We start from the raw sequence: 25,065 nt of genomic DNA on the forward strand, positions 1-25,065 counted from the left end.
ACACTTATGTAAAAAAGCACGCTAATTGTTTTCTTTTCAATATGTGATTTCCAAGTGAATGAATAAGTTAGAATGCTAATGACTTTCTACACAAAAACAATGGATTATCTTCTCTATGTTGTGATTATGAAATTGCTTTGACATGCAGAGAATTCATAAACTTTTCAAGACTGTATTGTTTTACTATTTTCCATCATAAATATTCAAGTCATTTCAATGTAACCAGTTTTTGCTTTACTGACCAAAAATAATGAATAAAGCATTTCAAGAATATGTTTTACCTTCAATGTGTCTGCAGTAAAAAATAGCTATTTAAAAGTGGCTTCATAAAGATATGATTTCAACATAAAACTCAAACATGAATGTGTATTTTTATTTTAGATGTATTCAATTCCCTGTGGGCCCATAAAATTCTTATATGCTTTCATAAATATTTGATATGGGTTTCAAATGATATTTTTAACTTTTCAAGAAGCTAAATTTAAGGACCCAAAACCAATGTGAACACAAAGTAATACTTGATTAATATAATGATTTAGGGATTAGCTCTGCAGTACACAAGAAGGGCATCTGTAAGGGTGGGAGGACACATTAACTCTTTCTGACTAGTAGGTCATGTGAGGGAATGAGAACATACCAAGCGCTCAGGAGCCTGGTTTAGCATTTATGCCAGAGTCCAGGCTCACATTGCTTACACTTTCTACCTCTTCCTTCCTCTTGCCCTCTCTCCATTTTCCATAATACCATATTTAACTTCCGCTCTCTTGGCTTCCAGCATAAACCAGGTATTTGGATCCATCCTTGATTTTCACGGTTATGGTTTTAGAAGAACATTATGCAGTGAACCACTGAATAGAGCTTGGACGACAAAAGCCAACCATTAAAGAAGAGGCAATATCAACTTGCTTATTATTGGCAGACAGTAAAAAGCTCTGGGGATTATGTAGCAAGTATTGCACAAGCCCGATGCCAGAATTCTGCAACCACAAATTAATCTGTATATTTATGTTCCAACAGTTAGAATCTACTGGCAGGTTCAGGTTTTCTCAAATCTTGGTACAACTTTTACATAACACCTGATTAGGATAGGAGACTTGCAAATTTTATTACCCATGATATTTTAATCTTTTTTTTTTTTTTTTGGTTTTTGGGCCACACCCGGTAATGCTCAGGGGTAGTTACTCCTGGCTATGCGCTCAGAAGTCGCTCCTGGCTTGGGGGACCATATGGGACGCCGGGGGATCGAACCGCGGTCCGTCTCCTAGGCTAGCGCAGGTAAGGCAGGCACCTTACCTCCAGCGCCACCGCCCGGCCCCGATATTTTAATCTTAAGCCAAGAACCAAAGAGATTTTAACTTCCAAATTTGTATTAAGTATATGTCAGTCCCTATTCGAATTCTATTAACCATCACTAAATGTCCATAAGACTTACAATAAGTGCTAAGGAATACAAGACTTTCTTGTCAACCTCTCCATTTGTAGAAGAAGAATACTAAAAAATTTAGTGGCACATTTTGAGTATCTGTCTCTCGACCCTGCAATATTTGTATGTTGGAATCAAAATGCTGAGGGTGGTGGTACACAGAAACAGAATTTTATGTGTCAGACTAAGTCATACGGTTGAAACTTTCATGAATAGAATGTCCCTGAGTTATTCCTAATCTCTTTCACTATTAAAGGGTTCAGTAAGATGCTTGGAACTCAAAAGAGGGCATTCATCTAACCATACTTGCACCCTGATCCTGAATTCTTGCCTTTAGAACTACAATTTTTAACTGGAAATTTAAAAGCCTACTGTTTCTATGCTACCAGTTTGTGGCATTGTGTTATAGCTTTTCCAGTGTTTTAATAAAATCAGAGAAACTAAATATATAATAATTACCAAAGTTAATTAGCAGTTTAGAGCAATTTTCAGGTACCAGTGTACTGTACTGTCAAAAACAGATGTAGGAGGTACTTAGACAAAGGCAACACAATGGAAAAGTATGTATGAAAGAAAAGGATTCAGGGGCATTATGGTGCTCTGCTAGAAATCAGAATAGCAGAGCTTTAGTTCCAACATTGCCACCAACTATTTCTGGGGCCCTGAACAAGTAATTAATCTCCCAGACTCTGAAATGTCTCTTTCTTACAAATGATATAAAACAAGCTGCCACCACTTAACTCATCAAACTTTTTTTAAAGAGAAAGAAATATGAGCAATGGAAACGTTGCTAAAAGCTACATTTTTCTACATTAAATAATGCTAGACAACTTCTTTATCCTCCTCAAAGTATTTTATGGTATTTTATCACCATAACACATTGGGTTGATTGGAAAGAAGGAAGGAAGAAAGTTCCTGATTTTAGGACTAAAGCAGAACAAATTATGTAGTCCCCAAGTCTGCCACTTTAGTATGTGAAACTTATTAGACTAAAGAAAATAAGGATCCAAAAGAGTCAGGGAGAATTTTTTGTCCCCCCCCCATTCCTTTACTACCTAAGAATTTAGATAGAAAGCCTGATCTAGGAAATCAACTATCAAGCTTTATCACTGTAGTTAATGTCAGTAAGCATGAGCTAAATGACAGACTGTGGGAATTTAGAAAAACCTGTGCATTCCAATTACTTCCATGGTCTTTGCATGGCCTGGAACATATTTATCAAAAAATTTGATCTTATCTTCCTGTAAGCACCCTGTCTTCTTTTGAAGTCACAGTCCCCTGATAATTTCTCCTTAATAAAGGCTGATATGTATACCTTATTCTGAATGTCTCAGGCCACGCATTCCAGTAAGACCTCTAAACATGTGATTAAGTAGAAAATCAAATGAGTTTTTTCTGTTAATATATCTCAGACTAATTTCATCACTTTCCAGCAGAAAAAATTTAGAAGGATTGAGAAACTGTATTCTTCCCTGACAGATGACAGAGACAAAGGAAAGAGAATTTCTGAAAGGCATCACATCATAATGCAGAGAAAATTTCCAAGAACATAAATATTTCTATAATGATAAGAGAACGCTGCCAAATAGATCAGTATTTTCATGCTATATCACAAAAATTCCACAAATAAATCAGAGCCATAAACCCATATTAATTAACACTGTTATATTTGGAATTTCACAATATTACAAAGTTTGAACTCTCCATAAACTTTCAAAATGGTTGTACCAGATTAATGTTATGGAAATCCTCAAAAGTTAACTTTATAAGACCTTTAAAGATAGAGCCAGAAAATTGTGTCTAGAAAATGGGCATATTCTGTATGTCTCATGCTCTCAATCTGCATAATTTAGGTATCAGGTCTATAATCATAATTTTTGAGTGAGATCTGTAATCATGATCATTTTATTTCATTCTTTGTCACAAATGATTTCCAGATATCTACCTAATTTACTCTCTAATTTCACAGAAAAAGAGATACAACTGCATGTACACCAGTGTTCAACATCCTTTTTATACTCATTTATATTAATATTTTGACATAGCAATAGAAGGAGAAATGGAAGAAGGAAAGGAGGAAAGATTGAAGGAAGGATGGAAAAGGGAAGGATGGAAGGAAAGAGGAAGAAAAGATACAAAGAAGAAAAGAAGAAAATTGAATGAAGGAAGGAAGGAAAGAGGAAGAAAAAATAGAAAGAAGAAAAGAAAATTGAAGGAAGGAACTAAGGAAGAAAGAAAGAAGAAAGAAAGAAAGAAAGAAAGAAAGAAAGAAAGAAAGAAAGAAAGAAAGAAAGAAAGAAAGAAAGAAAGAAAGAAAGAAAGAAAGAAAGAAAGAAAGAAGGGAGGGAGGGAGGGAGGGAGGGAGGGAGGGAGGGAGGAAGGAAGGAAGGAAGGAAGGAAGAAAGAAAGAAAGAAAGAAAGAAAGAAAGAAAGAAAGAGAGAGAGAGAGAGAGAAAGAAAGAAAGAAAGAAAGAAAGAAAGAAAGAAAGAAAGAAAGAAAGAAAGAAAGAAAGAAAGAAAGAAAGAAAGAAAGAAAGAAAGAAAGAAAGAAAGAAAGAAAGAAAGAAAGAAAGAAAGAAAGAGAAAGAAAGAAAGAAAGAAAGAAAGAAAGAAAGAAAGAAAGAAAGAAAGAAAGAAAGAAAGAGAAAGAAAGAGAAAGAAAGAGAAAGAAAGAGAAGAGAAAGGAAGGAAGGAAGAAGAAAGGAAAGAAACAAAGAGAAAAGGAAGAAAAGGGAAGAAGAGAGGGAGGGAAAATGGAAGGAAGGAAAAGGGAAGAGAAAGAAAATACAAGAAAAACTAAAAAGAAAATATATGAAAAAAAAAGAGAGAGAAAGAAAAGGAAAGAAAAGGAAATACCTATACAATACTCATGCTTCTCATTCCCAACTCAGCAGCTTCTGAGCAGTGTGGTCATAGTCTTTATTGCTCTAGAGCTTATTTTTCAAATCCATGAGATGAGGTAATAATAAACAGAACCTCACAAGACAACTACTTCCTATGTGGAAAAGCAATTCACCAATGGGAAACAGCTGACTATTTTAATGCCTGCATCTCTCTAGTATCTAGCTTTTTAAACCACTGTGTAACTAAATTGAGCCTTTAAATTGTTGTCTGAGTGTAGGGGTCTTGAAAGAATTGGAAGTAGTAAAGAGTCTCTGGATGTGTAACGACCAAAAAAAGTAACTCAAAATCAAACACATAATGAACTAACCAACACCAATCCTAACCAGGGTTAACTTCCATCCATCTATGTCTCCTGTTTGCCCTCGCCCTCTGACATGCCTCCTTAATAGGCACATTTTTCTTTAGTTTTATTTTCACTTCTCAGTATTTATTCGTTTTTAATTTTTGACAGGTAGACATTCTATTTTAGTTGTTGAAGTTTGGATATCACGGTCTCTGGTTCAGTCGTATAGACCTAACACACTGCCAAAGTGCATGATATGAACCCCCTGCACCAGCCTCTGTTCCCTCTGCCTCTTCTTATTTTCCCCTTGATTTTTCTATCCCACATGTTTCCTCTAAATATCTCCCCTAGGCATAGACCAGAGTTAAGCTTTATCATTTATACCCTTCCATGTTTCTCACGGCTAGTTCACATGTAACTCGGATATTAGCATGAATGCAGCCCTTGTGGGCAAAGTCCAGACCTTATAAATCTGGGGAAACCGATCAATGGTGGGCACTATGCTGGGCTTTCAGATAAATTACTTCCAGAAGCAATACTACTGTCACCCAAAATTTTATGCTATGCACAATCACTCTCAGCTTAGGTAGGCCCTGCAAATCCTCAAATATCATTTTCTGATATTCTAGAGCTCCACGATTCTTCAATTTTTTTTCTAAATGAAAAATAGATTCTAAATAATACCATATGGGTTATTTCCAAGCTGTGTCCAGGGATTCTAGGTGCCACTCCTGTTAAAACTGCTAACCCAGTGAAGAAGATCCGGTGTTTGAGCCTTATGATTCAGTGCAGCTTGAGCTCAAACCTGAACTACCCCTGGTCTTACATCTTTAACTTTTGTTTTCTTTTGACTTTAGGGATACACCCAGCAAGCTCAGGAGTTACTCCCGGGACTGTGCGCAGGTGTCACACTCGGCAGAGCTTGCAGGGCTTGTACGTTGTGCTGGAGATTGAAACTGGGTCAGGTGCTTGCAAAGTTATACCCTACTAGTAATGCTCTGACTTTAACTTTTCAAAGAGAATTTCTCAAACTGATTTGGCCACCTCGTGTGAACCAGTATCACTAATGACTATCCACACAAGTTAACATGCAGTTGAAGATGTTGTCCAGTGGCACCTCCAGATTTAGATAGTAACTGAGTGCTCACCCACAGTGCGTCTCAACTTCAGTAGAAATCTAGCCAGAGTCTACAGCACAGTAAGTCGCTGATTAATAGTCTTGCCATCAAATACACCCAGAAAGTAGAAGTATCTTATATTCTGGCCTTTTTCCAGTACCATGTCACTCATTCACTAATCCCCTCCTCTGTACCAGTTGCTAAAGTTCATTGCAAACTAGAATAAGCAACATTGATAATTCATAGGCAGGAGTCAATAGCACAGTAGATAAGGTGTTTTCATTGCATGTAGTTTACCTGTGTTTAATTCCTGGCATCCCATATGGTTTCCCAAGCATGGCCAGGAGTGATTTCTGAGTGCAGAGTCAGGAGTAGCCCCTTAGTGCTGCCAGGTGTGGCCCAAAAACAAAAATAAAATGATGTTTCATAAATAGGTATTGTCTTAGGTATTTTAAAGGCATTTTGTAAGACTGCTGAAGTAATAGTAGAGAATTAAACTGATTCTTTTATGTCTAAAACCTGGAGTTCCATCACCAGCATTAAAATAGTGAAAGCATCCAGAGTGAATTAATATATTGACTTTTTCATTCTTTACATCATGTACCATTTATTTAGTCATGACTATTTTCCACATCAAGAAGATGGAGTTCCTGCCTTTTGTGGCTCACTGCAGCTAAGTGGGGAGCAGACAGGCCATGAGTTAATAACCTATGATTTACATATTATTGTTATAATTTGTTTTCTATTACTAAAAAAGTAAAATCCCTTGCTTAACAGAAATGTTCCTAACATTACTTTTGTGTGAGGGAGCCTGGGAATACCCCCCAAGAAGCTGCACAGGCATCTAAACATAATCCCTGCCCAAGAGGACTTTAGTTAAATTGAGGTAAGGTACAGAGAGAGTGTTCTTGAATCTGCTCTCCCGGTAGGTAGAAATGGTCTATCGCTTTAGTTACCACTTTTTATCTTCTTCCCTAGCTATTACTACAAACCCACCTCTTTCAGCTGGGCAACAGTCCATGCTAGAGAAAGAACAGCTTCTGGCTCATCCACAGGAGCCATTAGGAGCTAGCTCTGGTCTAATCAAGTGACAGAGGTAGTGAATATGAGGAAGCTTAACTCAGGAGGGATCTGCTCTACTCTTCTTGTTGACTATCTCATAGGCATAGACTTAGTACCAGTGAAATACCAAGGCACTGTACTTAATTCCACCCTCATCTAGCGTGACTAGTGGACAAAAACCCAAATTAATGGCTGCTGTGTGTTAAAATGTGCAATCCATGAATTCCCTAACTACAATACTGACATAATAGCAAGAACAATCTGTTAGGTTTGGAAGCTTGTAGATTGTAGGAAAGGTGGCTTTTTGAACTTGATCAGATGATTGAGGAGGGAAAGAAAATTAGTGGCAGAGACTGATTGCATTTATTGAACATAGCTCCTTCCCCATATACTTTCTTTCACTAAAAAACCCAGCTTTCACTTAGCCCTTTGTTTAAGGCAGAAACATTTTAGGCCAATAAACTCAAAAAAACGCATCAGAAATTACAAGCCCTGTTTTAGATTCAGGCCATTCACTTATCCAGAACATTATATTTTATTTATTAATACTAACTTACACCTATGTCCTTGTAGAATGATAAGGGGAAGGTACAACTATGAAATTATATGAGTGATGAAATTTTAGAATGATGTTTTATGTAAATATTTTTTTTGTCTTTTTTTAACCACACCCGGCGATGCTCAGGGGCTATTCTTAGCTGTGCTCAGGACGCCTTCCTGGCATGCTTGGGGGGCCATGTGGGATGCCGGTGACCAAACTTAGGTCGAGCGCATGCAAGGCAAGTGCCCTACCCACTATTCTATAGCTCTGGCCCCTATGTAAATAATTTCAATTTGGAGGAATTTGATGATAAAGATTAATTGTCCTCTGTACCAATAAACAGTTTCCAGAGACTAAGACTTTCTGGGGGGCGGGGTAAACCAAGACCATTAATTTTATGATTTTATACTTTCTATCCAGTGTTGTATCAAGTGTCTTCATATATCATAACTGATAGTATTCTCTAACAAATTAGGTTGGTGTTTTTTAATTATTGTTATAGGTCAATAAAACTGAGACTTAAAAGAGGTTCACCTCGGGACATCCATCCCAGTTGTCTTTCCACTATTACACATCCCACCCCACCACCACTTTAGTCAAATATTTATAAAATAGAGCCCAGAGAGATAGCACAGCGGCATTTGCCTTGCAAGCAGCCGATCCAGGACCAAAGGTGGTTGGTTCGAATCCCGGTGTCCCATATGGTCCCCCGTGCCTGCCAGGAGCTATTTCTGAGCAGACAGCCAGGAGTAACCCCTGAGCACCGCCGGGTGTGACTCAAAAAACCCAAAAAATTTTTTATAAAATAAACAGGCTCTCCAATTTTTACAAGAGAAGGTCTATCTGAGAGCATTACCAACTTCAATAGCATTTGTTCTAGAACAAATCCACTCCAGAACTCTGGTTTATTTACACATAATGAGCATGTTAGTCTCTCTTGCCAAAGTAAGCGTGTCATATGCCCATGTCCAAGGGGGCTCAGATTTCAGTTGGGGTTTTAGTCTCCCTACTGTAGAATCAGCAACACTTTTCTCAACCTATTAAATACGCCTACCATCACTTTCCAGACTGGTCAAGTTTATTTGCAACACAGTAGAGAAAGAGAGTTTATATTTATCACACCTGAAATGATTCTGTAACAAATACTGGGCAAAAAAAACCTCATCTTTCTTATGACTTTTGTATAATCCATACTCAATGTAAATAGTTATAATACTTTCGTGCCCTCTGGCGAGATTTATCTACTGAGATAATACTACTTTCTAATGTTCAAATGGCCAGAGTAGCACAAAATGAACCTAACTTTAGTGGAACATGTTAATTCTTTCCAGTTTTTACAATGGTTGGGAAGTTGGCTTGCATGAGTATAAATATGGTGAATTTGCAGCTACAAATCAACAAGCAGTTTTTCAACAGCAAAGAAGTTCTATATAAAGCTATAGACAAACTTGGTGCATGCCAGTATTCTATGTATGCACACACACAAAATTCCAAGCATAAAATTTGAAAGGGAAAAACTAAACTTTTAAGGTTCTAATATCCATAGACTGCAATTTAAGTCCATACAGAATTTACACAAAAATAGAAAAGACTTAACTTCTGTGCATAAAATAAAATCATGCCAACTGCCTGACTTCTAGGTAATGCCTTTTTCCCTTCAGGCAATGTGTTAAACCTGAAAATGTCTTGCCCAAAATATTTGTCTCTTACGTTTTTCTCAATTGTCATTTTAGTGAGTACATCCATGACCAACGAACAAAACTCCAGTCATCTGTTACCACCATCACTACCATAGTACATTCTTAGAAGATAGTCTTCCATAGCATTTTTTCATCAGATAGCATATGTTTTTATCTAAATATTTAGCTTGTAATGTGCTCCCTAATGCAGAAACACACACATCTTAACCCAGAAGAGCAAGAATCTTAGTTTCATTCACTGTCAGAACACCTGTGTCTAGAACAGGTAATGAAAATTTTGAAAATATATTATAATATGATTTATGATAAGAAATAGGCCATTATTATATGCCCCTATTTCTGTATAGAGCTTCTAAAAAACCCCAGATTTACTCCCTGCCCTCCAGGGAAGGAAGAGGAAATAGAAATAATTGTGAATAGTAAATGTTTTATTTTTCATTCATGCCTAAGTAATTTTTTAATTCATGCTACCCAGAGGAAAAAGCAACAACAAAGGAACAGATTGGAGGAGGAAAGCTTGCGAATGAAACAGCACATGGAGATTTGCAGAAAGGGTTTGCTCAAAAGTGGTATGGCAACTTTAGCCCTTTCCTCCATACCTTGCATTCTGCATCTCTTGCACCTGATTGTTATTGCTTATATACTGTTGTTAATGTTAATGTTAACATAAACAGGTTATTCAGTAAGTAAAATGTTTAAATTACTTCTGTGAGCTACTCTAAGAGATTATTTGAACCTATGGAATTTGATGGCATCTTTGGGCAGACAGTATCAGAATATAACTGAACTTTAGGACAATCTGCTGCCATGCTGGAATTGTTTGTTGGTAGTGTTGGAATCCATTCCCGAAATGCAAAGGTTTGCTGGGAATCTTTGATTATTTTTTTCATTTATTTTGGTTTGGCATGGACACATTTGGCTTTGTCCAGGGCTTCCTCTTTGCTCTGTTCTCAGGGTTCATGCCTAGCAGTGCTTGGGGAAGTATGGGAGGCCTGGGTTCAAACTGGGGTCTATGACATAAGAGGTAAGATTCTGCTCCCTTCTATTTCTTCAGTTTAATGGCTCTTATTTATGCCCACATGATCATCAATCTAAATAACAACCTAGATAGCAGCTGTAGTCCAACAAGGGAATGGGGACATTGGAACTTCCAGTCTACTGAGATTTGACTGGCCAGAATCACAGTGCTCACCTGAACTTGATAACACTCTGAAGACAGGTGCTAAAAAAGATCACTCACTCACAAACACACACACACACACACACACACATGAGTGGGTCCAGAAACTCAAAGGGTATGTAAAAATTTGTTAGTTTCAAAGTTGAAGTAATTTTTTATAAACTGTTTATTAGAAAGATCAACCATTCCCATTTCTCCATTTGTTCCCTAATTCATTTCTAAAAATACCCAAATATAGATTCAAGGACACTTTATAAGAATAATTCACTAGTCTACCCACAAATGGAAATTATTGTAGCTTAGTTCATACACTGATTAAACAAGCCTGAACAGTATCTATCATCACTTTGTTTTTCACTAAAGCAAAACTTATTAGATCAGAAGAAATGCTACATAATTATTAAAATGTCCAACTGGGATCTCTAAGGGAACAGTGTCTGTTGAGAAATTGTGTCATGGCCTCAACCACTGTATCAATTAATAATTTCTAAAAATGATAAGAATTATTTCAATTATCTACATTTATTCATTATAGCAAACCATATAATCCATGTCATCTACAAACCTTTACACAGTAGTTCATGGTATTTTTGAATTGTGAATAACTAAATATTTTTCACCACAATGTGTTTATAAAACACTGATTCCCTGATAAAATGATTCCACAGATATATGACATTGCAATTTTGAATATAAATCTAGCTTTGTCAAAAGCGATACCAATGTCTAGTCATTTCCTCAACTAAATAGGATTGAAATCTTATCAGTTGTAGCTTTAATTTTACATTTTGTCTTTTTGAAGTAATGGAAAACCCTGCTTTACAAAACTCTGAAGAGTGGGTCTTGCCTCCTGGCTGAGCAAAGCTGCTCCTCAACCCATGTTCACAGCCAGCTCATGCCTTCATTACAATCAGTTTGCACTGGAACAAAAACATGGGGTCTCTGAGAAGCTCTTCAGGAATTTCTATTATTTTCCTTACCCTCTCCAATAAAAACCACACTTCAGTTTTAGGAAAAAGTTCTATTATTAATGCTAGAAGCTTAAATTTATTATTCTATTAACAAATGATCCTTTAAATACTAATGTAGGAATCTGGCATAATCTTCTCAATTTTCTAGACATGAATTTTGATATAAATTGTCTTTGGTTTTCTGATATACTAAATAAAGGGAAAGTTTTCAAATATAAGCTCAATTTGAGGACCATTATATACCTCTCATATTAAATTTTGATTTTCACTTTTGACTGGTTTATGTCTCACTTAAATACAGTATGCTAACAATAAGCTCCCAAAAGTGATACTTAATATGCTAAGATGTAGATAACCAAGAAAGGCACTTGGCCTGGCCACTTATTTGACTATTGTTGATAAAGTCTCTACCAAATAGCTTTTAAGTGAATTATATTGTGATCCCTATTAATTTGAAGGTTATGTTGAAAATTACACTGAGGAAAATGCTGAGTTCTTTAAAAAGGAGCTAGAGAGAGGAAATGGTGTGTCCCATTCACATTTTAAGTGGTAATAGTGGAACACAATTCCAGAAACAGAATAGTCATACTTTTTGGCTTGACTTTGTTTTAGGACTGGAGATGATAAAACCCAAGATCTCATCTATGTGAAACATGAGCTCTTCTACTGATTACCTCCATTCTGCTGCTTGATTAAGTGACTTATCAATGGACTATTTCTTTTAGCATTGGCACTAGACAAAACTATAGACATCATCCATTGTCGCTCAGACCTTACAGAGTCCAAGCCTTGACATGACTTTCTCGCTGCTTTCCCTGATAAACAGACTATTTAAATATGGACATGAAATCACATGGCTCCTTGTCAGGCAACCCTCTAAAGACATATGGTGCATTTAAATAAGAATTTAACTCCTGGGCCCGGAGAGATAGCACAGCGGCGTTTGCCTTGCAAGCAGCTGATCCAGGACCCAAAGTGGTTGGTTTGAATCCTGGTGTCCCATATGGTCCCCCATGCCTGCCAGGAGCTATTTCTGAGCAGACAGCCAGGAGTAACCCCTGAGCACCGCCGGGTGTGTCCCAAAACAAAAAAAAACAAAAACAAAAACAAAATTAAAAAAAAGAATTTAACTCTTCTTCCAGGTAGACAAAATCTTCAATGCCAGGAGTAACCCCTGAGCACCGCCGGGTGTAGCCCAGAAACAAAAAAAACAAAACAAAACAAAAGAATTTAACTCCTCTTCCACATAGACAAAATCCTCAATGCCTTGGAGCTCTGGCTCTTGCCGACCTCTCTGAAGGCACCTCTAGCCATACTGCCCCTCTAGCCATAATTAATGATATTTAATAATTCACATGTATTCTTATGTTTGCGGTCTTCTTTATTCCAAGTTCTGTCTTCATTTTCTCCATTCTGCCCTTTTCTTTTTCCTCAGATGTGCTGTTCTTTGCCTAAAACTTTCTTCCCCTCATTTTGACCACATCAGCTCCTAATTCACTTTATTGTTTCCAGTGAAATATATCTTTTTATGAAGCATTCCCTGGCTCTCCCCAACTTAACTCCTCTCCTCTGGACTTCAGGAGCTTCCTGGCTTTCTCTTATTATATAATTACCCACATTCTGTTTATCCCAATATTTTTTCTTTGTATTTTCCCCATTAAGTTATAGTGAATCGTAGAGCATGGGTGTAAGTAGATAGGGACTAGTAATAGCTTGTTCACCATTAGTTCACCAGAACTGAGAATCAACCTAACACAGAGCTGGCACACCATATAAATCCAATATATGAATATGTGAGATGGATAAAACTATTCTGGAATTTCTATAATACAACACCTGGGTGAACAGATGTGAACATACTTTTTTCATGCAAGCGCTGAAGTCAAAGTTGAGAGCCAGCGTGATACTATAGCTGGTAGTGATACTAAAGCTGTTTGCCTTGCACATAGCTGACCTAAATTCAATCTCTGGCACACCGTATGGCCCTCTTTACCTCCATGAGCAATCCCTGAATACATATCCAGGAGTAAGCCCTGGGAAAATCCAAGTGTGGCCCAAAGCAAAGCAAAAACAATACAGTTGAATCAATATATGTCTTGTAATGTGGAATCTGAAAGGATTTTCATCTTATATAACTATTTTCGAATTTCTCAAGAATGCTATTATCTGTTAAATTACTAGCGTCTTTTTTATTTAGTAACAATGTGCTGCTGAAACTATGTGCCCGGGAAAAACTCCACTATTAATAGCATTGTAAACCACAGAATCTCATCAATAAAAACAATTTACAATTATGTATGACCTGTAAATACTAGTCATACAACTATGCTCTTTTGCATAAACAAATCTTATTAATATGCTTTCTGGGTGGTCAGGTCTTACTGCTAAACTACTCATATCCTCAATAGCCAAGAGATTCTCTCTAACTTTTATTTTTAATTAAAAATGAGAATCCCTAGTGTAATCCAGTGGTGAGCTAAGACTAAACCCCAGCTTAGGAATTAGGGCTGTTCTTCAGGTGAATGACTGCAATAAAAGCAAGGGAACAGCCTGAAAAGATTGTTCAAGTTGTTGGTCTGGGGTCTGTTGTGATGAGGGGCTGGAGCAAAACCCCCATTTAAAAAAAGAGAAAAGAAAGGTAAAAAGGGGACTCTCGATGCAGACACAGGCATTTCTGACCATAGAGAAAATGTTCAGAGTAACAAGAATCCATAGTTTCTGACCTTAGCCACAAGAAAATAAACAGGTAGCAACAATAACTCTGTTTATTATGGTATTCATTCAGACAGAAGCTTGCATTAAAGTTGGTAAAACGAGTGTCCCATGGCTCTGTTTACAACTGACATTTTAACATATACATTAGGCTATCATTTGACCAGAATACAGAGCATGTGTCTCCATATATTTCTTCCAATCAGAGACTCTACCTGTTAATACATAGTAAGGTACCAATTTTACATTTCTGCATAAGAAATCCCTTTCCTAAGAGCTACACTAGTTCCCTGTTTTTGTTGATCAGAGTTAGAATTCGTGGTCTATTTCTCCCACTGTCGGTTTCAAAGGAGCCGGAACAGGAATTCTCTTCCACATCAGTGTTTCCCCAAAGCCTGGAACAGAGCCTGCCATCTGGCTGCTAGTCTTTGAATGAATGGTATCCATATTCTCAGGCATGTGCTTCTAAAATGTTGTCTATCACCTGAAAATAAAACTATTGGCAAGCTCTCTACTCACTAATGGAAAAGAGAATGTATTAAATATCTCTTGAGCCTTTATTGAAAAGTCCACTCTCACAAAACCCATCTTTGGGAGAGTTTTCTTGCTGGAGTTCAGATGTGTTCAAAAGGTGAAATGGTGGCCAGAAAAATAGGTGACAAAATAAACTTAAGTGCCAACATATAATGGGCGAGATCAGCGCTCAGTTTCAAATAAAACTCCTCTGTCTCTGGTTGTATAATCTGAACACACGCACAATATCTGTGCATACTATTTTCATCTGGTTTTCTGGATATCACGAAATACAGAGAAAAGAGGATCACAGAGGTTTTCACCAATTAAAATTAAAGTCCACTCTTGTTTATTATCTATTTGATGCTGAGAAAAAACTTCTTCCACTCTACACAAATGATTAAGAAAAAATTTTGTTGCCACATATTTAAACTTAATTTGTGCTCCTGAACATAAGTCATGTCTCACAAATAAAAGAAGCAAAGAAAAACAAATAAAAATGTCAATTTTTTCTAAGATTAAGTAGGGAATTTAAATGTTCCCAGTGACAGAATGAGTCTAATTTCTACTCAAACAAACATTTATTCCATTTACTTCACAAAGGGTCAGGTTCTATGGCAGATACTGAGAGCTCAGAAAGAAATGGCAGGGTCAGGCCTCTGAGCTCAAAAAGTTTCAGCATAGTGGGAAAAACATAGGAAAAAAAATGGAAACAATTCCAAAGGGCAAAGGAAAGCAGCAGGGATAAAGTGCCATGAAACTATTGTAGAGGAGTTATATTATTTCTACAAAGAGAATTGCCGTCAAAGACAACACCATAATCAATGGGGCCTAAAAAGGCCTGTAAAGTCTTGGTCTTTCTTCCTATGGTTTTCATGTTATTTGGATAAATGCCTTTATATATAAGTCTCTGAGGATTTCAGTTCTTCCTTCATTAATTTTAATCATGCTACTTTGTGGGAATTAAAATTTAGGAAACAAATTGAGTACATATAGTCAACTTATCCAAAAATTAAGGAGAAAAAGATCAATGCTGATGTTCAATGTAGAAAATATATGGATGCAATTCAAAGGAATATAAATAGATCAAGAAAACGCACTTGAGCCTTTATTAAAAAGTCCACTCTCACAAAACCCATCTTTGGGAGAGTTTTCTTGCTGGAGTTCAGATGTGTTCAAAAGGTGAAATGGTGGCCAGAAAAATAGGTGACAAAATAAACTCAAGTGCCAACATATAATGGGCGAGATCAGTGCCGGAGAGATAGCACAGCGGTGTTTGCCTTGCAAGCAGCTGATCCAAGACCTAAGGTGGCTGGTTCGTGCCTTCCAGGAGCTATTTCTCAGCAGATAGCTAGGATTAACTCCTGAGCACCGCCGGTTGTGCCCCCCCCCCAAAAAAAAAAACGCACTTAAATTGTATGTAATGCTTACATTTTTTCTGTAATGCTTACTGAGATAAGGAATAGTCAGATATCTGGAGAAAATATTATTTCTAGGTGTATCTATGAGAGAGTACTCAAAGGGCCAACATTTGAGTCTTAGAAAACAAGGAAGATTGTCCTAACTAAAGGGAATGCATCATTTACATAGTTGAGAGAGTCAACAGAACGAAAGATTGAATAAGGGCAAAATCTCTATACTTGGGCTGGAATGCCCATCAAATCCTGTCATACAACAGCGCAGTAACTCTCTGATATTCAGACTTTGATTTTTACAAAAACCCAAAACGCTTTGCTCACTAGCTTCAAACTGGGAATTATACCATCAGCTCTCCCACATTTCTAACTCTCAGATTCTGACTGAATTATGCCACAGGCTTTCCTGCTTCTTCACTAAGTGATGGGACATCTCAGGCTCCTTTACCATGTGAGTCAATTCTTACAATCCATCACCTCTTTTTATTTATCTCTACCTGTCTATATACTATCTATTGATCTCGTTTATCTGAAAAATATAACATAGAATGTCGTATAGCTCAGACATTGTAAAGAAAAGGTCATGTCTATATCTGACAATAAGAAAATATGCTTCTCATTGGGAGACCCTAGACTCAATCCTAGAAACTAGAGAGAATAAGGAAATTACAACACCTGCTACAACAGAAATGAAACTTGTGGGCATTACGGTGACAAAAGATCGTCACAAAAGATCGTCACGAGGAGAAAATAGTATATGATTCCATTTACTGTATTAGACGACTGGGTGTATAAGACGACCCCCCGATTTTGCAGTTAAAACATAGGTTTAGGCCTATAATCGCTGTATCAGACAGAACGTTCCTGTGCTGCATGTGCTGCCTGTATTCCTGTGCTCATGTACCACAGTGAGCCAATCACAACAAGCAAAGGTTCAAAGGTTATACTGTAATAGACTTCCTCTCTGACTCTGGCCAATCTGAGCAGGCTTTTGACAGTGTAGATTCAGGTCCAAAACATTGTCTAATTTGTATGCATAAAAAGCCTGCTTGAATTGGCTGAGTTAGAGAGGCATTCCGAGCAGCCTTACAGTGATTGGTGCAGGATCGAGTTGGAAAATTCGTTTTGTGGCAATCTTCAGACAATTTTCGTTTAGCGGCATATTGAAACATTTTTCGGGATATACTCAGCATATAAGACGAGCCCGATTTTCTGTTGACTTTTTTTTGTTTCAAAAGTCGTCTTATACACCGGAAAATACGGTATACATGGTGTTGAAAGCTATCAAGCTCATAGAAAGAGAATGAAGAGTTGTGACTTCAGGGACTAAAGTGAGGAAAAATGGGGTGTTGTTTTTTGTTTCTTTTATTTTTTTTAATTTACAACAGTTTGCATATGGTTACTTCTTCAAGAATATAACATTGCTACACCACACCAACATCGTAGTATCAGCGTCCCTCTATCTCAGAGTATCATTTTTGTGAGATGTGAAAATTCTGGAAACTAGTTGAAGAAAAATGTGAATCCAATACAACAAAATCATGTACTTAAAATTATTAAAATGTTAATCTTTCTATTATGTGCACTTTATTTAGAATGAAAAATATTTTTGATAAGTATGCTATTATACTACATAGCACATCTTATTGAATATAAACTCTAAGACAAAACAACTATGACAAAAATTTATGATAAAGACAAAATTCAATACCTACTCTAAGACAAAATAACTATGATTCACAGAGGCTTGAAATATTTAGCTTGTGTACAAATACTCCAGTTTATCCAATGAAAGTTTTCTCACCTAATGAATACATAGAAAAAAAAATCAATGCTTGTTCTTTCAGTGTGGGTAAGTGTAATGGGTTAAGAGGAGATGAACCCACTTTTAAAACTGTTCTGCTTTTGTGGGGGAAAACAATATAAGCAATCTTATTTAGGTCACAGCAGTGACTGTAAACATCCTAAGGAAAGCTTATTAATAACAGCCACCCACAAGGGACCTGGTTTTAACCATGGGATGTCATAGAGTTACTTGAAGAGGATTTGCCTGGATTTTTAAAAGTTAGAATGCTAGCCTTTTAAAAAAAAAAAACAATCAATTTAGAGCTATAAAGAGCAAATAAAGCATAAGTTTAAAATTCCTAATTTAAATTTGGGTAGTGGCTAATTTGAACTAGTCTGAAGGTATTTGCTGTCTATAAATCATAACGATTGCTTACTTGTTTAGAGATTAAAGAATCATTATAAATATTTAACCCTAATTCTATTCACAGTATCAGATGTCATATGTCCAAATCTATCTGTTATGTTAAATGAAAATACATCAACAAATCCCCTGCCAATAATTTGCTTACTGACATAGGATGGAGCCATGCCACTCCATGGAACATATTTACTCTTCTCTATCATAGGGGGTTGGAAAAAAGGTTATTATGATCACTTCTGTACACTATAATGTGAGGCCAGAGAGAGAGTACAAGGGTTAATGTACTTGTCTTGCACATGATCGTTTCAAGTTCGATTTCCAGCATCACATATGGTTCCCCAAGCATATGAGAAGTGGTCACTTTGCACTGATCCAGAAGTAAACCCTGAGCACTTTGGGTATGGACTTAGCCCTCTACCTCAAATTCCAGTCTTATTAAGTACCTGGGAAACATGTAGGGTGATGAAGTTTGCACATCATATTGCAGAACTCTTCACTTAAAAATCATTAAAATGGGGAATGGAGAGATAGCACAGTGGTAGGAAGTTTGCCTTGCATGCAGCTGATGTAGGACGAACCCAGTTTTCATTCGCAGTATCCCATATGGTTCCCTGGGCCTGCCGGGGTGATTTCTGGGTGCAGAGTCAAGAGTAACCCCTAAGCGTCATTGGGTGTGCCCCAAAGACAGAAAAGCATAAAAACAAACACTAAAATGTTATTTTATTAGATATAGTCTATTTTTTCACCAGTAAGTAAAATAAAATAAAATATTTAAAAAGAACCTAGGAAATACCACTCAATACAAAAGCTAATAAAATAATCACAGGAAATCTGAATACTGTAATTAGGGGCCCTTTGACTTGACTTTAAATATTGTATTTTAAATCAGATAATCTCTGATCAGGAAAAAAATTCAGAAATATTTCTGTTTAAAAGAAAACCTTTACATAATATATATATATATATATATATATATACTTTATGTAATTCAATGTATTGAAGTTTTCTCCTCATTCAACATGTGAGTCCAATATATATTTGAAAGACTTTCATAAAAAATCTTACCTATATATGCTGTGGTCATGAAAGAGGCACTCTGATCTAATCTTCGTCTCGTAGCACAACTATTCTCACTCTTTCCAACTATATAAACCAACAGCACAAGGTTTGGGTCAAAACGGGGGAACATGGGGCCAGAGAGGTGGTGCTAGAGGTAAGGTGTCTGCCTTGCAAGCACTAGCCAAGGAAGGACCACAGTTCGATCCCCTGGCGTCCCATATGGTCGCCCCAAGCCAGGGGCAATTTCTGAGTGCTTAGCCAGGAGTAACTCCTGAGCATAAAATGGGCGTGGCCCCCAAAAAACAACAACAGGGGAACATGTTTATAATCTTCTACTGGATTTGTATGATCCTAGAACATTGCATCAGCACTAAAAGTCAATAAAGGTTTTCCCAAGTATTCAATTTTGTCACATATCTGGAAACAATGGTCCTAGAAAGGAGAATAAACTGCCATTGCTTTTCTCCGTTTCTTGACACACTGCCTTTAAAAGATACTGTCTTTGTTCCATGAATTCAAAGGTTGCTTTTATGTCCAGTGTCGTGGAGGGAGAAAGCTGTATGATTTTTTTAAAGTGATGAAATCTGTTAAAGTTCCCCAAGGTTCTTGCACCGCAAATCAGGTCATTCTATTCAGCCTTAAACCCCTACGTTCCAGAGAGAAGAAAAAAATATTTAAAAGTCAAAGTGACTAGCAGTAATCAGGAGTCAACTACAGGGACACAGGTTGGTGCCTAGGGGATGATAATATGTAGGTGGGCACAGAAGTCTGACCCATCCTTAAAACCCCATCCTACATCCCTACCCTCTGAGGGATACTACCAAAAACATGCTGTCCTGAGTGGAAAATTCCCTTGCCCAGCTGTGCAGGACTGCCAAAGGATTCCTTAGGAGTCCCATACCCAGATTCTTGTTCTACCACATTAAAATATACTAAGGTTCAAGTCACCAATTTCAAATTGACCTATGGAATCCTACCAGCTGCACTAGGGTGTCAACTTTGGATATCGCCTATGAACTCCAAACCAGTTTTGCTCTCTCTGGAAGGGCCCATGCTATGAAATGCTTCTTATTGATCAAATGTTCCTCAAAAAATCTAGAGGTGGGCCGGAGAGATAGCATGGAGGTAAGGTCATTGGTTCAAATCCCGGCATCCCATATGGTCCCCCAGGAGTGCCAGGAGTGATTTCTGAGCATAGAGCCAGGAGTAACCCCTGAGCACTGCCGGGTGTGACCCAAAAACCAAAACCAAAACAAAACAAAAAATCTAGAGAATCTAGAGGGAGAATGGGGGCCAAACTCTTGCTAAGAGAAAAGGAGGAAAGATGCTTCCAAAGATAATGTTAGAAGGTGGAACATGAGGAGGTCTGGTGAAGGTCTTTAGCTTGATTGCACGGAACCCAGTAGAAGGCTGAGGAACTTCAGGGTACTCTTGATTGACAACAGTGATATCAGAGATGTGATAATGCCAACAGATTTATCATTTCTGAAGAAATTAAATCCCTCAAGGATCCACTGAAAGCTAGGGAACCTATTCATTGGAAAAAATTATTTACACAATTGAGGAGTATTTTCATTATCTTTAGAGGCCATATCCACATTCAGTGATATTCAGGGCTTACTCTTGACTTTATGCTCAGGGATCACTTCTAGAATTGCACAAGGGATCAAAGGTGGTGCTGGAAATCAAAGCAGGGTCTTCCACATGCAAAACAAAAGCACTAACCCCCATATTATCTTTCTAATCCCATAAAGTTTTGTTTGTATATCTAGAGACATGTATCCCTGTTTAGTAACATAGCAATAAATTTCATCCAGATTATTGATTATAATTTAGAATACCAGGCTCTCTCTTCCTAAAACTCTGATCCTGTGGATCAGTGGCATGGCTATTATTTTTTATAGACCTTATATAAAATAATCTTAACTTCAGGTTACACTTGAATAAATACAATCAGAAGTACTTGAGATTGGTGGTAAAATATGTGTTCCATACATAATCAGTAATATAAAGATATAGGTATACTTCCATATTGATTGCTATTTGCCATAGGAAAGAACTGAAAACTACTGAAGTACACAACCTAAGTGGCTGCTGGATCCAGGTGAAAAATTGATGTCTAACTCCACTCAGGTTGCCTCTTTCGTACTGTGGTCTGATCAAAGCATCATGTCCATAATGTGTCCCAGAACTCAGAGTGTGACAGAAACCAAAATAGAGCAGAGAAGCTTTGTGGAACCGTGTATCGTTCCTTGAAGTAAACTTTCCAAATATGAGTCCCATGAAGGCAAGAATGATTATCAATTCTGTTCACTGCTATATCCTAGGAATTTATAGCAGGGCCTGACACATAAAGATTCAATAATTATTGAGTGAACTAATGAATGAATTAATTAATACATGGATCAGTATAACGAAAATCCATGGATGAATTAATTAATACATGGATTAATATAATTAAAATCCATTACATTGGAGTACAAGTGTCAGATGTGTGATTCTATATTCTTGTTTCTTTAGCCAACAAGTCCTCTAAACAAGAACCCTCTAACTAAGAAAATTGATATGAAGGCAGCTATTTTAACAATAATAGTAATATTAACACTGACCAAATTGAAGATAGTTGCAATCATTGTTAATGTTTTTACATATTATCTCATTCTTTTTTGTTTGCATTGGCCTACACCCAGAAGTACTTAGAAGTTATGCCTGACTCTGTGCTCAAAAGTATTCCTGGCAGGTTTGGAGTGAATGCTGGGAATTGAATCTGGTTCGGCCATGTGTAAGGCTAACACCCTACCCACTGGTCTATTACTCTGGCCCTTTCGCATTCATTCTCTCCAATAAACAAATGAAATCAAATTAACTATCTTCAATTGGGAGAAGTTATTTGGTAGCCAATATCACACAGTAAATAAGTAAACTTCAGGTGTGAACAGAAGTCTCTAAAATCCATACCTATGACCAGGTAGCTTCATGGTAAAGTAGAAATTAAATTACATACAGAATCCAGTTCAATTGGTGCTTTTATTTAAATGGTTTGGATATGGTGTAGATTCCCAACGTTAAGGATCACTGCCATACCACTGTGCTATTGCTCTGGCTCCACCTAAAAAAAACCTTAAGGATCCTGAGCACCATCATTAAATGATGCATTTATTGAGTGCCTATATCATGAAATGGAGTGGATGGGAATAAAACATTAGTAGTTAAAACTTAATCATGAGATTTATTCATGATGCCCAGGGACTTACTTTAACCAGATGAGAAACCTACAAGTTTGTACCAGGGTGTACATGGTTCTTACTAGAAGGATGAAAGAGTCCTCCAAGCACAGCCAGGAGTGACTTCTGAGTGCAGAGTCAGTGGTAACTCCTGAACATCACTGGGTGTGGCCACAAGATAAAAAAAAATCAAGAACAAAATAATAAGGTAGTTTATTTGAATAAAAAGGAAGGTGGGTGGGGCATGATCTCTTTTGTCTACTTAAAAAAAGAAACACTCGTGATATGTGTATAAACAGGGATGAAGGACTGGAAGGAAAATATCAAGAAGATAACCTGGTAATGGACCTTTGAGTGCCATTTTCTTCTCAATATGTGGTTTTCCAAATGATCCCTTGATCAACATGCATTATCGTTTGTCAATATTGTTTGTTCAATTTTATTTCCTAAAATATGTGGGCTGAACATAGACATGGAGGCTCATTAAGTGCAGAAGTAATAGGTAGAACACTCCAAATACATGAATAGTCAGTTTCAAAGTAACCCATGAGCACTTCTTTATGTGTTTCTGTATTATATCATTAACATTATATATGCCTACTGTAGAGAAAATAAAAGATACAAATAAGATGATAAATCTTTACAAGTCAGTTGCCCAGAGAATCCTTTTTGTGTATATTATTTTAGGGTTTCTTATAAATCTATTTGTGTATTTATTTAGATTTATGCATATTGTCTAAATACATGTATTTTAAATTGATTTACTTATGCATGAGGTTATGTAGTTTCATCTATGTACATTCATAAAATACTAATAAGGTTTGTGAAGCCTGATGTAAAGGACCTCAAGAAAGCTTTTCCCACCCCAAGCACCCAATCACCATCTCATCTGTTACCCCTAAAATTACACACCAAAATTCATGGTATGGAAGTTTACTTCATGACACAAAAAATCATTGTAAGATGTTGTTTTTTAAAGAAAGAGCATGATCTCTGGATTGAGAAATATTACAGCAGTAAGGTGCTTGTCTTGTTTATGACTGACCAGGGGTCGATTCCCGGTATCCCATATCCCAGCACAGCCAGGAGTGATTTCTGAGTGCAGAGTCAGAAGTAACTTCTAAGCATTGCTGCCTGTGACCACAAAACAAACAAAAATCATGAACAAAACAATAAGGTGCTTTATTTGAAAAAAAAAAAAGAGGGTGGGTGGGGCATGATCTCTCTTGTCTACTTAACAAAAAGAATCACTCGTGATATGTGTGTAAACAGGGATAAAGGACTGGAAGGAAAATAGTAAGAAAATAACCTGGCAATGGACCCTTGAGTGTCATTTGCTTTCAATATGTGGTTTTCCAAATGGTCCCTTGATCAATGTGCATTATTGTTTGTCAATCTGAAAAAAAATCAATACCAGGAAACCTACGTAGTATAAAAAGTACGCGAATAATTTCAAACCAGATACAAGAGCCTTTTCTAGAGAAGACTGGAGCCTGGACTTTTGAACAACGGAAAGAGTACTAGCATTGACCAGAAGACAGAAGTCTTTATTCATTCAAAGCTGTGATTGCTATCTGCTCAGAAGGCAGCCTTAGAAGCGTCCAGCAGCCCGTGAGTTCAGTTTGTTGTCAAGAGAGCAAAGACACCTAACATGGCTTGGGAGACTCATCAACTATCAGCTTATCCTCCCTCCCTTCCCAAGAGGATGCCAAGCAACCCTGGAGTCCCAGGCCTCTTGCCCCACCCACCCACCACAGTCCTGCACCACTTGCTCCTGGGAGAGTAGGAATGATTGCGCCTGAGCACCCCAGGGCCACCAGGCAATGCCCTCCTCTGCCTGCCTACCACCGCCTAGAAGGAGCTTTGTCATGCCCAGCGCCGAGCAGCTCTTCACCAAGTTTCACCTTCAGTGACACAACTTTTCCGTGTTGCTTTTTTAGGCAACCGCCACATCACGAGGCTCCGGAGCGCACTGGAGTTGGTAATAAACCCGCCCGCCAAAGCCGGCAACTGGGTGCCGCGGGTTAACCAGTCAGGGGCGGGCCAATGCGGTCAGGTTCCCAGCTAAAGGGAAGAAAGCAAGGAAGGCACCGCGGAATGAGAGCAGCTGGTTGCACCTGGCTTCCAAAAGGGTTTACTTAGCTCAGATCCAAAGAGGTGGGCTGCAAGTTCTGTCTTCCACCCCTTTGTTCCCCCCACCCTACATCCAAGTGTGTGTGTGTGTGTGTGTGTGTGTGTGTGTGTGTGTGTGTGTGTGTTCCTCGCGTATGCACACACACACGCACACACACACACACGCACACACGCACACAGGGACGGGGCACGGGGAATTAAAGGTAAAAGAATCAGATCTCTGCTGAACACACTCCAAGCCTGCTTCCATGCTGATAGGGCTATTGGCTGATCCAAGAATTGCTCTGAGGCCGCCGCCTTCTTTGGGTTGTTTACTTCTACTGGCAACCGCCAGATAAATATTTTAAGGGCTCAGTTTGTCGACAAGCCCCCAATGTGAGCGCAGGAGCCAGGCTACCCTCCTGAATTTAGAAGGATTTGGGGAGAACTGGGTTGCACGTTTGTTATTAAACTTACCTATCACCCCCCCACCCCAGTCTCGAGCCAGCACTGTTAATTATGGCTGTTAAACATAGGTTCTGCAGCTCACAGAACCGCGACGTGATTCCTAACTTTGAGGACTATAATTAATATGCTCCTTCAAGGCGTGTCTCTCTGTTAACAAGATATATTTTTGGA

At 37.7% G+C, this 25,065-nt stretch overlaps 1 protein-coding gene across 2 annotated transcripts in view; it reads right to left on the reverse strand.

The window, feature by feature from the left end:
• Window positions 1–25,065, reverse strand: part of FGF13 (fibroblast growth factor 13) — a 610,838-nt gene that overhangs the window by 567,171 nt on the left and 18,602 nt on the right. The gene's annotated exons all lie outside the window — the stretch shown is intronic.

This window comes from Suncus etruscus, chromosome X (assembly GCF_024139225.1).
Source record: "Suncus etruscus isolate mSunEtr1 chromosome X, mSunEtr1.pri.cur, whole genome shotgun sequence".
Lineage (NCBI taxonomy): Eukaryota > Metazoa > Chordata > Mammalia > Eulipotyphla > Soricidae > Suncus > Suncus etruscus.